Below are 14,605 nucleotides of genomic sequence, written 5' to 3' on the forward strand. Positions count from 1 at the left end.
GGACACTGTCAGTCCTCCACTTGCTGTGTGTGCTCTCATGGAACCTGTGCAGAGGAGCATCATTCCCTCTGGAGGGGGATGAAAGCCATGCAGATGAACACTCTCATATAGAGAGAAACGCTGGGGGGCTGATGCACTGGGCACACCAGTTGGAGGGTCACCAAGGTGGCTGGAGTGCATGAAGTACCAGGAGATGGTGAGTTACTCTTGCTCTAGCATAGGAAGAGAAGGTGAAGGAGTGGCCTGACTTTGCCTGCAATGACCCAATATGAGATAACAGGGAAGCCAGAACCTTCCTGGAGATGCATGGTGAACGTATGACAGCACAAGTTGCCCAAAGAGGTGTGGATATCTGTGCCCTTGGATGTTCAAACTCATCGTCGCCCTGATCGGTTTGCTGTAACAGAGCCTGCTTTGAGCTGGAATGGCTCTTCATCCTTGTTAGTGCTCAGGTCACTAGCAGGGAAGAGAAGACCAACACGCATTGTTAGACAGGGTGACTGGGATAGTGTGAAATGAGGCATGTGGTGAGTCATCTCACTCAGCTCAGCTCCCAGGGACAGGGCATCCTGGTCTCCTTGTCATTCGTGGAAGGAGAGATACCCCCATGGGATGATTCAGCTCAACTCAAGATATGTGTCTGATGTTGGTGAGTTGGTAGTGTTGATGATGGTACGTGGTGTTTTCTGTCTTTATTGGCTAGGGAGAGGTACTCTAAGCAGGAGATCAGGAGGGGAAACCAGCTTTGGCTTGGCCATTTTGATGTTTGATGGTAGGTGTATCTTAAGCTCCATGGCTCTTTGTCCTTGGGAGGGGACTAAATCCCCCCGATCCTCATGGGCATCAGGCCCAGCACTGTGCCTGTCTCTCACCTTTGTGGGATCAGGAACCAGAGTTCTAGATGGCTAAAGCTAATGAAAAAGTGTGTCATTCCCAATACAGTGTGCCACCATCCTGCACTTCTGCTCTCAGTCCTTTTTCCTTACCAGGTAGCTGAACGGTTGCTCTCTCTACTAAGAAAAGCAACTTAGCCTTCCTTTGGCAGAAGAGCTGCCCCTCAGCCAGCTTTGCGCTGGCCAGGCTGCCAAAAACATCCACGCTTTTTGTTCTTTCCCCATTCTTCTTTCTTTCCCCCATTCCAGGCACCTCCCCAGTATTCTGACACCTCCCCAGAATAGTATTCATTGTGGAAATCTCACACTACATGTAGGGGGATCCCCACAAGTGTACAGTCAAACTACTGCACAGCAGTGGGCTGTTCCCAGGAAGGCTGGGTTTCACCCAGTGCTCCCAGCAGAGCAGTGGTGCTGGGAGCCCTGACACCCAATGAGCTTTTGTTCATTGTAAAATGTTAATGGAAAAGCAGACTTGAGCTTGTTCACAAGATATGTGAAATCAGATGTGCAATACAGATGCTGTTCCACTCTTGCAAAGCAAAGGTCTTCTTGTTTCTTAAATATCTGATTATGTATTTTCAGTCCCAGCATAATGTCGTGGAGATAAAAGCTTTCATTGCTTCTCATTGCTTCTTCAGTATTTCACATCTTTGTAAAAACACTTTTTTTTGGTTAGGTCATATGGATTGAAAGAGCGTCCTCTACTGATGAGACAGCTTGAAGGATCACAAATGCTGGTTCATCTAGTTCATCTGCTAGTCCATCCTCCCCGGGTTCTCCTGTCCCTTCACTTGCTCCACCCGAATGTCTTCTGGATAGCAGTTCAGCCCTGTGGCTTCTGCTCCTGACCCATCTCCCAGCTGAGATGCAAGCCTGCAGAGCTGCATGTCTCGTGCTCCAGGCGGCGAGCTGCCAGCCAGGCCCAGCACCAGCATCTCTGTGGGTCTGGCAGGTCCTGAGGTCTCAGGTCAGATGGGAACTGCTCTGGAGGCAGCATCTCAAAAGTGGAGCCTAATGGAAGCTCTAATGGCAGCCTAATGGCAGCTCTCCCTGCTGCCATAGAAACTGCGCAGACTTGACAACAAGTTGTTACTTTTCTCATCTCCAATAGCTCAGCATCTGAAGTGACTTGACCTATGAGGACATTTGCATTAAGTATCACTTGATAGCTGGAAAAATTAGATTGAAGGAAAAAAAAACCTAAGAGGAAACTTTTGAATCTTGTGTGAAAGCCATGGGAGGCATTTCTATGGGGTAAGAGCAAGGGAGCAGAGAGATTGTTAGCAGAGTCCCTATGCAAGGAAAGCCTTTCTGCTATTTGTGAAACTAAAAGACCTACAAAGGATCTGCAGAGCTCTCAGGCACAAGTATTACAGTTTCACAGAAACACAGGTGGCAGAGATGTCTGCTTGTAGGCTCCTAACTTCGCAGGCAGGGAAAGCAGATAGCTTGCAATTTAATTCCTGAAGGCACAATTTTGCAGAATAAGCCAGTATGACATTAAAACATTGCCCCATCTATGTCATTTGGAGATGCTTTTCACTTCTGACATCTCCCTGAGAGCATCTGCCACTCAGTGCATCACAGGCACTAATTTTTGAGAATTTTTACAAATATGTCCCCCATGTTAAGTCCTTTTGATAAACCTATTTCAAGAATTAAGATAGCAGATTGTGAAAAACTAACAATACCAAGTAAAAGCACCCCTTGAAACCCAGAAAACCATGGCAATATCAAAGTTTCATCATGCAACACATGTCAATCACAAGCAAGTGTCAAATGGGACTGGTGTCCCAACCATTTCCTTTGCCCATCAAACAGCTGCCTGGGGTGGTGGTCGTTCAGTGTTTGGCATCCTGGGGCTTGTTTGATGCATCCTGAAAATCTTGTGAACTTATACGAGCAGCAATGCAGTCTTGGCACAAGTGTTGTTCAATTGTCTTGGGATGGGTGTTGTTTGGTGGAGTTGGGATGGGTGTTGCTCATTTGACTTGGGATGGGTGTTGTTTAGCAGCTGCTGCTCATGTGTGTTTGTCTTTTTTTTTTCTAACCTGCTCACCTTTTGTTGTCTCAGAGCAGCTGGGAGGCTGCCCACAGACATGTTGTGACCAGGTGTCCATCATGCTTGGACGAAGGCAGAGATTTGGCTGTCATGGTTGCAGGCACAAACCTAATGGCTGCAATGTGCTGCTGCACTTTTGGCTTTCACAGTGAGGTCACAGGCTGTGGTGGAGCAACATCCAGCCTTCACTGAAGATCTTGCAGAATGCTGTAATAACTTAGCTTCCCCTGGGAGCAATCATAAAACAATAAGTTGTCATTTTGTATTCTTAATGTGGTAGTAAATTAGATGAGGAGTTCAGCATTTAATTGTGAAGCTCAAAAAGCCCCATATTACCCATGAGCCCTGGCATTTTCCTGATGATATCCTACAACCCCACAGTGTACAGTCGCTGGTCAGAGTTCATCTTCTTCCTTATACATCCTCTCATGATGGTGGGCATCTGGTGGGCAGCACCCCAGCATGGCTACAGTCTGAGCACCAATGTTGATGATGCCAATGCTCCATGCCTCCTCATTTGTCTCTTTGCATGAAGCATTTGTCCCTTTTGCATGAAGCATCACAGCCATCCAGAAGCTGGAGCTTGCCCCTTCATTGTCCTTGACAACCCTGACAGCTAGGATGAGAGAGCAAGAAACCTCAGTTTGGACTAATAATAAGGTTTGGTCTAAAATCTTTGTGCTCCATTTATTCAGTGTCTTCTTTCATAAAAAGTTAGGAGCTTGGTGCATGTTTTCCAAACAACAGCAGCATTTTTATAAAGGGCAAACAGACAGTTCTTAACCTGTCTTCAGCATGGGTCAGCCTTCCTTGCAAAATAACCTCTTATGTGAAAATAATGAGATGGGCTATTGTGGCATAGAGCGGAGGGACAGAAGAAGGAAGTTGGACATGAAAATTGATGGTGAGCTCAAAGGGGCCAGGAGGGGAGCTGTGGGCAAAGGTTTCCTGGACATGGCTTTCAGCAGGGAGCCGATCACCACCACCAATCAGTGGACTATGCTATGCTCCACTTGTCTCATCCTGACACCAGGAGCTCAGGATGTGTGCACAGTGTCCAACACTGCTACCTATGCCCCAGGTGTGCCTTCAGCCCAGGCACCCAGTGCTCTTCCATCTCCCCAAGGGGCTTCCCAACATCTGGGGGTAAAACACCTTGTTTATCTGGCCATGCTTCCAGAGGATGCTTGATGAGTGCTTTCATAGTTGTTTTGTTTCTGTCAGGGCTTGGAACTCAAGGTGGGATCTCTTGGCAGAGGCTCCAGTGCAGCAGCCCAGGACCTTGCAGTTGCACGAAGACAAAATGCTCTTCTAGATTAATTCTTCATAAAAATTCACACAAATATGTAATGCTGGACCTCCTTTTGACACAGGACATTGTGGCTGTATCTGTGATGGAAACACACCCAGGGCCATCCATTGGCTCTGCAGCAGCTGGATCAGGGTGGCCTGGTAGCAAAACAGTGTGGCTGCACTCCAGCTGCCTACCGGTAATAGTTCAAAGGATCATAGAATCACTGAGGTTGGAAAAGACCTCCAAGATCATCCAGTCCAACTGTTCACCTACCATCACTGTTTCCCCACAAAACCATGTCCCTTAGTACAACATCTAAATGTTTCTTGAACACCTCCAGGGGCAGTGCCACCTCCCTGAGCAGTTCATTCCAGCACCTGAACACTCTCTCAGAGAGGAAATTTTTCCTAATATCCAACTTTAATCTCCCCTGGTGCAACTTAAGGCCATTCCCTCTAGTCGTATTGCTGTTACCTAGGAGAAGAGGCCTACCCCCACCTCACCACAACCTCCTTTCAGGCAGTTGTACAGAGTGATCAGGTCTCCCCTGGGCATCTTCTCCAAACTGAACAACTCCAGTGCCTTCAGCTGTTCCCCATAAGACCTGTGTTCCAGACCCATCCCAGCTTCATTGCCCTTCTCTGATCATGTTCCAGGGCCTCGATGTCTTACTTGTAGTGAGGGATGCAAAACTGAACACAGCACTCAAGGTGTGTTATCACAAGTGCTGAGTACAGGGAGATGATAATTAAACCTTTCTTCTGCTGGCTGTGCTACTTCTTTTACAAGCTACACTCATTACTTCACACAACACGACCCCAAATCCAATCCCTATGTCTGAGAACTCTGTCTAAATGTTCTGTGAGCTCTGGTACTCGTGACCGTGCCCACAGCCCTGGGCAGGCTGTTCCATGCCCACTGCCCTGTGGTGCAGACCCTTTCCCTCACCCCCAGCTGCCCTCCCCCGATGCAGCTCCATGCCGTTCCCTTGGGTTCTATTTCTCATCAAAGATTTGGCCAACAGTTTGAAGTGATATTGCAATTTTTGATCCAGCATGCGTGCATCTTTTATCAGAAGGCTGTGATGTATGCGAATACGTGTTTGCAGGAGCCATGTGAAGTTGCTGGATTTACCTTGGCATCAGAGATGCTGAGAGGAACTGCTGGAAGAGCAGGGCTCTGCCCACACCCCAGGTAAGGAGCTCTGCTTTGCCTTCAAACCAAACAGAATCAGGCCCTGCTGCTGCTGCAGACTGCAGGCACAGAGGAAGAGCAGCCTAGGATGGAGGAAGGGAACAGAGGGGCACCGCAAGAGAGAGGTGGTGGTGCCCACAGACACGGCCATTGCTCTGCCCCACCTCCCCAGCACACCTTGTTCTCCCGATTGAGGGCTGCCCCCTGCAAGGTGCTTCCCAGCGGTGGGCTGTGCCTCACAGTTATTTATAAGCCGAGCAGACAGGAAGAAGAGATGCTCAGGCAAAAAAACCCGCAGCGTGCATGACAAAGCCGAGGAGCTGCTGCCTTCCGCACACCGCCAATTGCACAGTCAGGTAAATAGCCCCGGGGCGCTAGTGACTCCGACGCCGCATTTTCGTGTCTGAAAAACGGTTCTATTTATTGAACATTCATTTTACACTTGAGAGCTAAAAACTTCCTCTTCCCACCTTCTGTTGGAGGCGCGCGCACCTCCGGCGTGTAACTGAGAGCGAGCTGTGTCTCTTGGGAGAGCAGCTTAATGACTCATGGAAAGTCGCTCTGCACGCAGCCTGTGGGCTGTGATGCTCATGCAGATGTGATGCTTCATGGAGGAAACGGCTCCGTGTTTTATGGATAGAGCCCAGAGAGAGGTGTGAGGGTCTCTGACCTGGGGCCACGTGGAAATTGCATGACCAGAGAGGTTGGCCCCTGGGGTGGAAGTCAGATGGACGGGGTGCTGCTATGATGTGCAGGTGATGGAGCACTGGCACGGGCTGCCCAGAGGCTGTGGGGTTTCCTCCTTGGAGACTTTCCAAAGCCACCCGGATGTGGCCCTGGGCACCCTGCTCTGGGTGTCCCTGCTGGAACAGGGTTGGGCCAGAGAGCCTCTGGAGCTCCCTTCCAGTTCAGCCCCTGTGAATGGCAACACACAGTGCTGTGAGCCAGCTGAGGACTGAGGTGCCCTGGAGGCTTCTCCAGCTTTGCAAACACTGCAGGCCTGGGCTGGTTGTGGTCTGTTTTTGCCATCAGCCAAACCGTGCTGAGAAGCATTGCAACTGCAGCTGAAGAGTGGTGAAAGGCAGGAGTTGGGGCCCGAGGAGAGCAGAGAAGGAAGACACCTGCAGCAGAAGAAGTTCCCATGGCATGTGCCCACCTTAGCTCCAGGGAAGGTGATGTGGTTAGTGCTGAAGTCAGCAGGAGCTGAGTCTATTTCATAGAATCATAGAATGGCCTGGGTTGAAAAGGACTGCAATGATCACCTAGTTTCAACCCCCTGCTATGTGCAGAGTCACCAACCAGCAGACCAGGCTGCCCAGAGCCACATCCAGCCTGGCCCTGAATGCCTCCAGGGATGGGGCATCCAAAACCTCCTTGGGCAACCTGTTCCAGTGCGTCACCACCCTCTGTGTGGAAAACTTCCTCCTAATATCTAACCTAAAACACCCTCCCCTGTCTCAGTTTAAAACCATTCCCCCTTGTCCTATCATTATTTGTCTTCCATGGGTGCCATTCACCCAACAAACTGTCTCAGTTATGTGTATTGAGAAAGAAAGGAGATCCTTTCTGGTTACGATCCCTGCTGCTGCCCCTCCCCTACCTGAGGCCCAGACCCTCTGCATGAAGGAAGGTGTTTATTGCTATTTTTTATATATATTATCATTATCATATTATATTATCATATAATAATATGATATCATATATCATAGAATTGTAGAATTGTTTGGATCGGATGAGATCCTTAAGGGTTACCTGGTCCAACTCCCCTGCAATGAACAGGGACACCTACCAGGCTCCATCACGTTGCTCAGAGCCTCGTCTAACCTGACTTTGAGTGTCTCCAGGGATGGAACATTCAGCACCTCTCTGGGCAGCCTGTGCCCATGCCTCACTGCCCTTATGGTGAAAAATGTCCTTGTATCCAATCTAAATTTCCCCCCTCTTTTCATTTGAAACCATTTCCCCTTGTCCTGTCACAAAAGACTGTGCTGAAGAGTCTGTCCCCTTCTTTCTTATGGCCTCCCTTTAGATCTCAGTACATATAGCTGATTTTTAGCCTGAGCAGCACAGACTTTCTCCATGCAATCCTCAGCACATCATCTCCTGCCTCACCTTCGCGTGCAGCGCAGACAGCATCCATGTAACCCACGTTCGTGTTAGGCAGGGCGGAGCTGCCCTCTGCTGTCTCTGCTCTGCACAGCTGCCTGTTTGTAACTCAGATTAAAGCCCAGCCAGGGCACGCTGATCCGCTTCCAACAGGGCTGTTTGGAACCCAGTCCCTCTCCTCTAGTCATGAAGGCACACGGAGATGGCACTTGGCTGCCCGGTGCCTCCCCAGCTCAGCCACAGTCATACGACCACGGAGAAAATCCATTTGGAGCTGTGATGCATGGAGGGGTGAGAGGCACCTGGCCTGGCTTTCCCAGTGCTTCAGTGCCCCTGCACTCTGCTGGTGCTTCGGGGTTTGCTGGTGGCTGCATGCTCGCTTTCAGACCTTCTTCTTAGAGCTTCTTCTTAGAGCTGGCTGAGGGCTGGTTTGTTGGGATATGAAGCCCTTGAATAAGTCCCCTGACTAGAATTATTTTGAAAAGGACGCATACAGATTGCTGTGCGCAATGCCAGGAGGAGGCTGTGCAGGGACAGCTCTGGAAACGTGGTTTTCATTTACCCCCAAAGGATGCCCACATTGGGAAGGCATTGGAAGGAAAAAAAGCCCATGCTGTAGGTGTGTGATAGGTGTGCAGGGCTCCCTGGGTGGGATGTTCACAAAATCCAATGGCCACCTCAGGCCCACCATGGTGTGTGGTGATTCCTCTGTGTGTGTAACTTCTACCAGAACTCGTCTCCCTTCTGTTTCTCTCTGCAGTGGCTCCCAGCAGGCTCAGCTCTCACTGAAGCAATGTCATCCATCCTACTTCGCTTCCCTGTTGCCTCTGCTGATGCCTTGAATTTGGTGCTGTTGTGGGATGCTGCTCCCCGCCCTACACTGGGACTGGAGAAGGCAGCAGCTTGCTGAGTGTGGGGTGGGCAAAGTCACACCTTCTCCAAACATTTCTCATTCCCAAGCAGCATCCCCACACCTGGAGCCACCTGTAGGGCATCAACAGTAAAAACCAGAGGGAACCCTGGGGGTGCTACTGGGGAAGCATAAAAGCTTTATTTCCATTGCTCGTCTTGGGCCAAAACCAATGACTTAAACCCAAACCCATTATGCTCACTAATATCAGATGTCTTTTGGTTGGACAGATGCAACCTTTATGAATCTTTAGGGATGTGGTTTAGTGAGCATGGTAGTGCTGGGGTGACAGTTGGACTGGAGGGTTGCAGAGCTTTTTTCCAACTTTAATGGTTCTCCAGTTCTATGAACACCTTGGTGTCATTTCTGGGAATGGGAAAAATGCTGTGTTGTTGAGGCATTGAATTTTATCCACTGGAGTGAATAAAAATAACACTTCCGGGGCACCTTGGAATGGATATATTAAAAGCAGGTGCTGCTTTCAGGAAATTGCAGATGGAATGGTTCAACTTTAAATGTGTCAAACATAACTAGCAATGCAGCAGAGTTTTAATTAAAAGTGCCTGGAAGTAGTTAATTATTTTAACAATTCAAGCAGGAGATAGAAATGAGGTTCCCATCCTTTATAAATCACTGTGCTTCTCTGTTAGCAGGATTAGCTATTCAGGGATGGCCTCTATTTCAGAGAACACAGGTATCAGCTCAGGTCTAGGCTGGCAAAAAGCCATGGAAAAGAGAATCGTTTCAGCCACAGTCAGCCACCAGAGCCCAGATGAGGGTTGTGCTCCTGCTCCCAGGTTGACACCAGGGCATCCCAGTCTGCCCCCAGTGCTGTGAGGTGCTGCAGTGGCAGGACCTACTCTCACCCCAGCACAAGCCCTGTGCATCCCTTCTGCCCTGGCTCTGATGCAGGACAACCCCTGGGGGGAGGAAACCAGATCCTGAGGTCTGTTTGGAGGGATTGGATACCAGCATTTTTCTCTGTGGAGAGCAGGTCTTTGGGGCAGAATCCTTTTAAGAAGAAACGCTTATTGCCATCTCCTGCCTAATGGACCTCCAGCAGCTGTAGCCGTGCTGTAGTCCCTAGGATGGATGGCCGGTGGCAGGGGCAAGGCAGGAGGCTACACAGTGCCCTGATATGGACATGGAATCATAGAATGACTTGGGCTGGAAGGAACCTTAAAGGTCACCCAGCCCCAAGCCCTGCTGTGGGCTGGCTGCCCTCCACCAGCTCAGGCCACCAGGTCCAATCCAGCCTGGCCTTGAGTACCTCCAGGGATGGGATATCCACAGCCCTCTGGGCATCTGTGCCAGGCTCAGCCTCAATGCTACTATTTATGCATCTGCTATCGCATTCTCATTTGTAGGAGTGGATATCTGCAGGCATTTCCCTCCCGCCCTCCATGGGGAGGCACTGACACACATAGCATGAAGTTCTCTGGTCACACCAGTTTTTTCTCTCTGCTACAATTTCTCAAAGCCTCACTCTTTTGGCTCTTTGCTCATGCTAGCAGTGATGTGTAATGCTGCAGATCCCACTATGTGCATAATTACCAACATAGGCGCCTGTGCCAACCTAGCAAATTAGAGGACAGGCAGCACATGGCAACCTCTAATTGCAGCAACAGCCTGGGTGCTGGGTGCAGGTACTGCTGCTGTAGAGCACAGCCCTGAAGGAGCAGGAGGAGATGTGCTGTCTATGGCCAGGGCTTGCTCCGTGGTGGTTTTCCTTTTATTTTCTCATGTTTGTGTTAGTTTGGCTGGGTGAGCATGTGCTCAAGATCCATTGCTACAACACAGACAGAACAGGATCTCTGCCAGCACACCTGGAAATGACAGCCCATCTCCCCCTGCCCAGCAGGAGCATCCCTGCCCAGGGGTGCTCAGGGGGGACGTGTATTCCTGCTGGCCACCCACAGGTACCAGGAGCCCCCAGGGAAGGCAGGGGCAGCCCCTGGGGCGTTCTGCTCCAGAGCGTGTTGGAAAATCTGTCTGCGGACACACTTGGCACATCCTGCTGTGTCAGGGCAATTTTCTCAGTCATTCAGCCCGCATTTCTCCTTTCTTAATTTCATTCTTAATGTTCTTTGCCTAAGCCCCAGGGGCAGTAAATAGCAGGCAGGTTAGCAGGAATAGCTGAGCAGCTGTAATGAGATTTGTGCTCAGGACGGCTTGCCTCGCTGCTCACTGCATCGTGCTGCTGCTGGCTGAGTCAGCATCCCCAGGGACGTGCTGCTGGCTCAGGTCTTCCCCCTGGATTTATTTTTAGTTCTTTCCAATCAGGACCAATTAGCTCCATACGCCTCTCCCTGTGTTTCTGCATTTCACCTGGGGCGGGCTGTAGGATGTTCAGGTCCTTCTGTCCCTCAGTTACAGACAGTCCTCATGGTGACGTGGTTTTCTGTGGTGTTTCTGAGTGCAGGAGATGGGTGGTGATGTGTTCGTTTTGGCATCCGCTTCTCAAAGACACAGAAGTGCTCTTGGGCATCTTGCTGCTCCTTTCTGCTGAAAGATAGGCTCCAACTTATTCTTCCCCGAGCTTTATCAGATTCCTTTAGGAATCATTTAATCTTCACTTTCTTCCTGCACTACTCTTTGCCCCCCGAAAGCCTTTTACTGGACCCCAAAGCATGTAAAACACACCTGTGGTGCCATGCTTTGAGAAAGCACTGCTCTGGCAGGGAATGACACAGCCCTCTTGTTATTTCAGGAACTTTGAAACAGGAAAACCACAGACAACAGCAGTGGGGCACAGCGGGGCCCCAAGCCCAGGCCAGCTCTAACAAATCCACCTATGGGAACAGATTGAGATGGGGATGGGCACAGGAATGGGATGGGGATGGGATGGGGATAAGGATGGAGATAAGGATGGATGTAGGAATGATGAGGAATCATAGAACAGAATCATAGAATCATTAAGGTTGGAAAAGACCTGCAACGTCATATAGCCCAATTATCATCCCTTCCCCACCATGCACACTAAGCACGTCCCTAAATGCAACATCCACAGAGTTCTTGAACACCTCTAATGATGGTGACTCCAGCACCTCCCTTGGCAGCCTGTGCCACTGCCTCACCACTCTTTCAGAGGGAAAATTTTTCTTAATATCCAACCCGAATCTCCCCTGGATCAACTTAAGGCCATTATGTCTCATTCTATTGCTTTTACCTGGGAGAAGAGGCCAACCCCCACCTCACCACAGCCTCCCGTTAGAGCAATAAGGTCTTTCTTGAACCTCCCCTTCTCCATACTGAACAATCCCAGCTCCCTCAGCTGCGCCCCATCAGACTTGTGCTCCAGACCCCTCACAGCTTCCTTGCACTTCTCTGGACATGTTTCAGGACTTCAGTGTCTTTCTTGTGGTGAGAGGCCCAAAAATGTACACAGCACTCAAGCTGCAGCTTCATCAGAGCATAGTACAGGGCATCAGAGAGAGCATAGTACAGGGCACCTCTCTGCTCCTGCTGGCTGCAGTATTTCTGATACAAGCCAAGATGCCATTGGCCTCCTTGGCCATCTGGGCACACTGCTGGCTCGTGTTCAGCCTGCTGTCAGCTGACACTCCCAGATCCTTCTCCTCTGTGTAGCTTTCCGGGCACTTTGCCCCAAGCCCTTGGTGATGCATGGAGTTGTTGTGATCAAAGTGCAGGATCTGGCACTTGGCCTTGTTAAGATTGCTTCAGCCTGTCCAGATCCCTCTGCAGCACCTTTCTACCCTCAAGAAGATTGATACTTCCTCACAGCTTAGTATCATTTGCAAACTTACTGAGGGTACTCAACTGATGGAGTTGGGATATGTTTGGATATGGGGGTGGGCGTGTGGATGGGGATGGGAATAGTGATAGGATATGGATGGGAAGAGGGAGAGGATAGTCCCTATGACACCAACCCAACCACAGTGAGGAGGTTTCTGTTCACAAAGCTGTGGTGTGGCTGAGTTCTCATGGTGGTGTTTGCCAATGGGGAGGTTTGCTCTATAAACGACCATGAATAATAATGGGCGCAATAATATCGTCAGGCAGAAATCCACTTCTCCTCTGGCTCTTCTTGGCCTCCTGTTGACCTTCTAAATAAAGGGAACCTTTCATCACCTGAACTGCAGGCATGCTGATGGAGAGCAGGATGGTTTGTTTAAAGAGAATTGTGGAGGAGAAATCTTCACGCGTTATGAAATGTTGTTTATTCAACATATTCCCTGCTGTTACAGAAGTTTTTCACTTGGCAGTGTGCTTCAGCACAGCTCAGCTTTGAATTTGTTTGTTTGTTTTTTTTTTTACTAGAGCTCTGAGATTTGTTTTAAGATGTTGGAAGATTTTTTGGGCTGTGATATGTAGCAATACATGAAAGAGTCCTTCTGGGGTTTCTGTTGACTAGGAGTGTAGGGGCCAAACTCCAATGGATGTGGTCCCTTACAGGTCTATGCCTTTGCCCCAGTGTATTTCCAGCCTCTTCCCATTATGTTTATCACCTCTGAAAACAACCACAGCATTTGAATCAGTCTGTTTGCAAGGTAATTGATGTTATCAGATGCGTGTGTGTCAGAGGAATTTGTCCTAGAGCAATTAGGTCGGTTGTTTGTCTTCCATGAGATCTCCGTGATTTATATAAATTGCAGTAAATATAGGCTTGGCCTCTTATTAGTCAGGCTGTGACTGGTCCAACTGGGCTGATAAAGAGCTCTAGGGTTTAATGACTCTGCACATTTTCTCGTAGGCGAGTTCCTCTTTCTGCTGCCTGTGTGCGTGTGGTGATGGTCACGCGTGGTCCTCATCAAGTCCTGTGCAGTGCTGCTGGTCTCAGACACTCTGGAGTCCTGAGTTCCTGGGCAGGTTTGTCCTCCATGGCAGGTTGCAACCATGCATTGTGAAGGTCTCCTGGGCTGGCCAAAGTTGTCCCTTCCTGCCATGGGGAGACCCAGCTCACAGCTGCTCAACGGCCTCTGGTTTCGCCATCTCTGTGGTTACAAGAAATGGGAACCAACCAAAAATGAAGCAGTACTAGAGAGTCCTGCCATCCTAAGGGCTGTGGACAGCTCATGAGCATGCCACGTTCATTGCTTTGCAGAGCAACCTCCACCCAGCAGCAATAATGACACTTCCTGTCTTAACGATTTCCTTCCTTCATGCCCTCCCTCGTGCCCCCAGCCTGCAGTGCCCCACATCACCCACCTGTGATGACCATGGACACGCTGCAGCGATGCCCACGGATGGGTGTGCCACTGGCTGAGCTGGGGCACTGACCTACATGTGTCACCTTGGCTTTCCCAGGAAAATACTACTGTTTAAGCAAATCTGGTGACTGTCACCACAGTGAGATGTCACAGAATAGCCAATGTGTGTCAGTAACTCCTCAGGTTGAGCTGCTGTTGTCTGATACTCGCTAGGTCCATTAACCAGAAGAATTACTGTGTCCAAGAAGATACGACTTGGTCATGGCCAAGATGTAGATGTTTTATTGAATATTTCTGTTGGTGGTGCTCGTGTATCTTCGTGATAAGATTAAAAAAAGACAATTTAAAAAGATAATTTTAGGCATCCTAAAACTCCTAAGAGTTGAGAGATTGCATAAATAAACAGAAGAGAAAATTCTAATTCTTTCTGAAACACAACTGTGAAACAACAAGCAGCAGATGACTGCAGAGAGGAAAGAAAGGGGGACCTAAAGCAGTGACTCCCAGGGCTTGTTCTGGGCTTCTTCAGAGGTGATGCTCTGATTTCCATTTCCTGATCTCATGCACTGCTCCCAGGTATAGTCCCAAGTCCTATGCTGGGTATGCTGAGGCCAGCTGGGGACAGGACAGCAAATCTCAGCATTTCTTGCTGTGACTGCCAAATGTGAGTATTTACTATCTGATGTTTAATCAAATAGAAACATGCATAAATGTAATTATAGTAATAATGATAATAAAAAAAAAAAAAAAAACAAACCTAAGTGACAGAGCAGAAGAGCACACCAAATTAGTCTGAAATTAGTCAGACTGTCAAAAATGAGAAAAATGCTAGATGTCAGTGGAGCCCGAATTCCCACCCACTCAGTGCTGACACGTTTTGACAGTCTTTAATTGTGCCGTGACACACCAGCTCATCTGTGGGGTTGGGGTGGGGATGTCCTGGAGGAGGGAGATGGCAGGAGAGGAGGCTTC

The 14,605-nt window shown here is 49.2% G+C and overlaps 1 long non-coding RNA gene across 1 annotated transcript; it reads left to right on the forward strand.

The window, feature by feature from the left end:
- Window positions 1–12,130: 12,130 nt before the first annotated feature.
- LOC122171267 lies at window positions 12,131–13,570 on the forward strand. The gene is made up of 2 exons (XR_006171944.1): window positions 12,131–12,210; window positions 13,177–13,570. It is a non-coding gene; the product is annotated as an uncharacterized LOC122171267 (long non-coding RNA).
- Window positions 13,571–14,605: the final 1,035 nt, after the last annotated feature.

This window comes from Centrocercus urophasianus, unplaced genomic scaffold (genome assembly GCF_019232065.1).
Source record: "Centrocercus urophasianus isolate 14NV4802_14NV808 unplaced genomic scaffold, USGS_Curo_1.0 seq_9, whole genome shotgun sequence".
Taxonomy (NCBI): domain Eukaryota; kingdom Metazoa; phylum Chordata; class Aves; order Galliformes; family Phasianidae; genus Centrocercus; species Centrocercus urophasianus.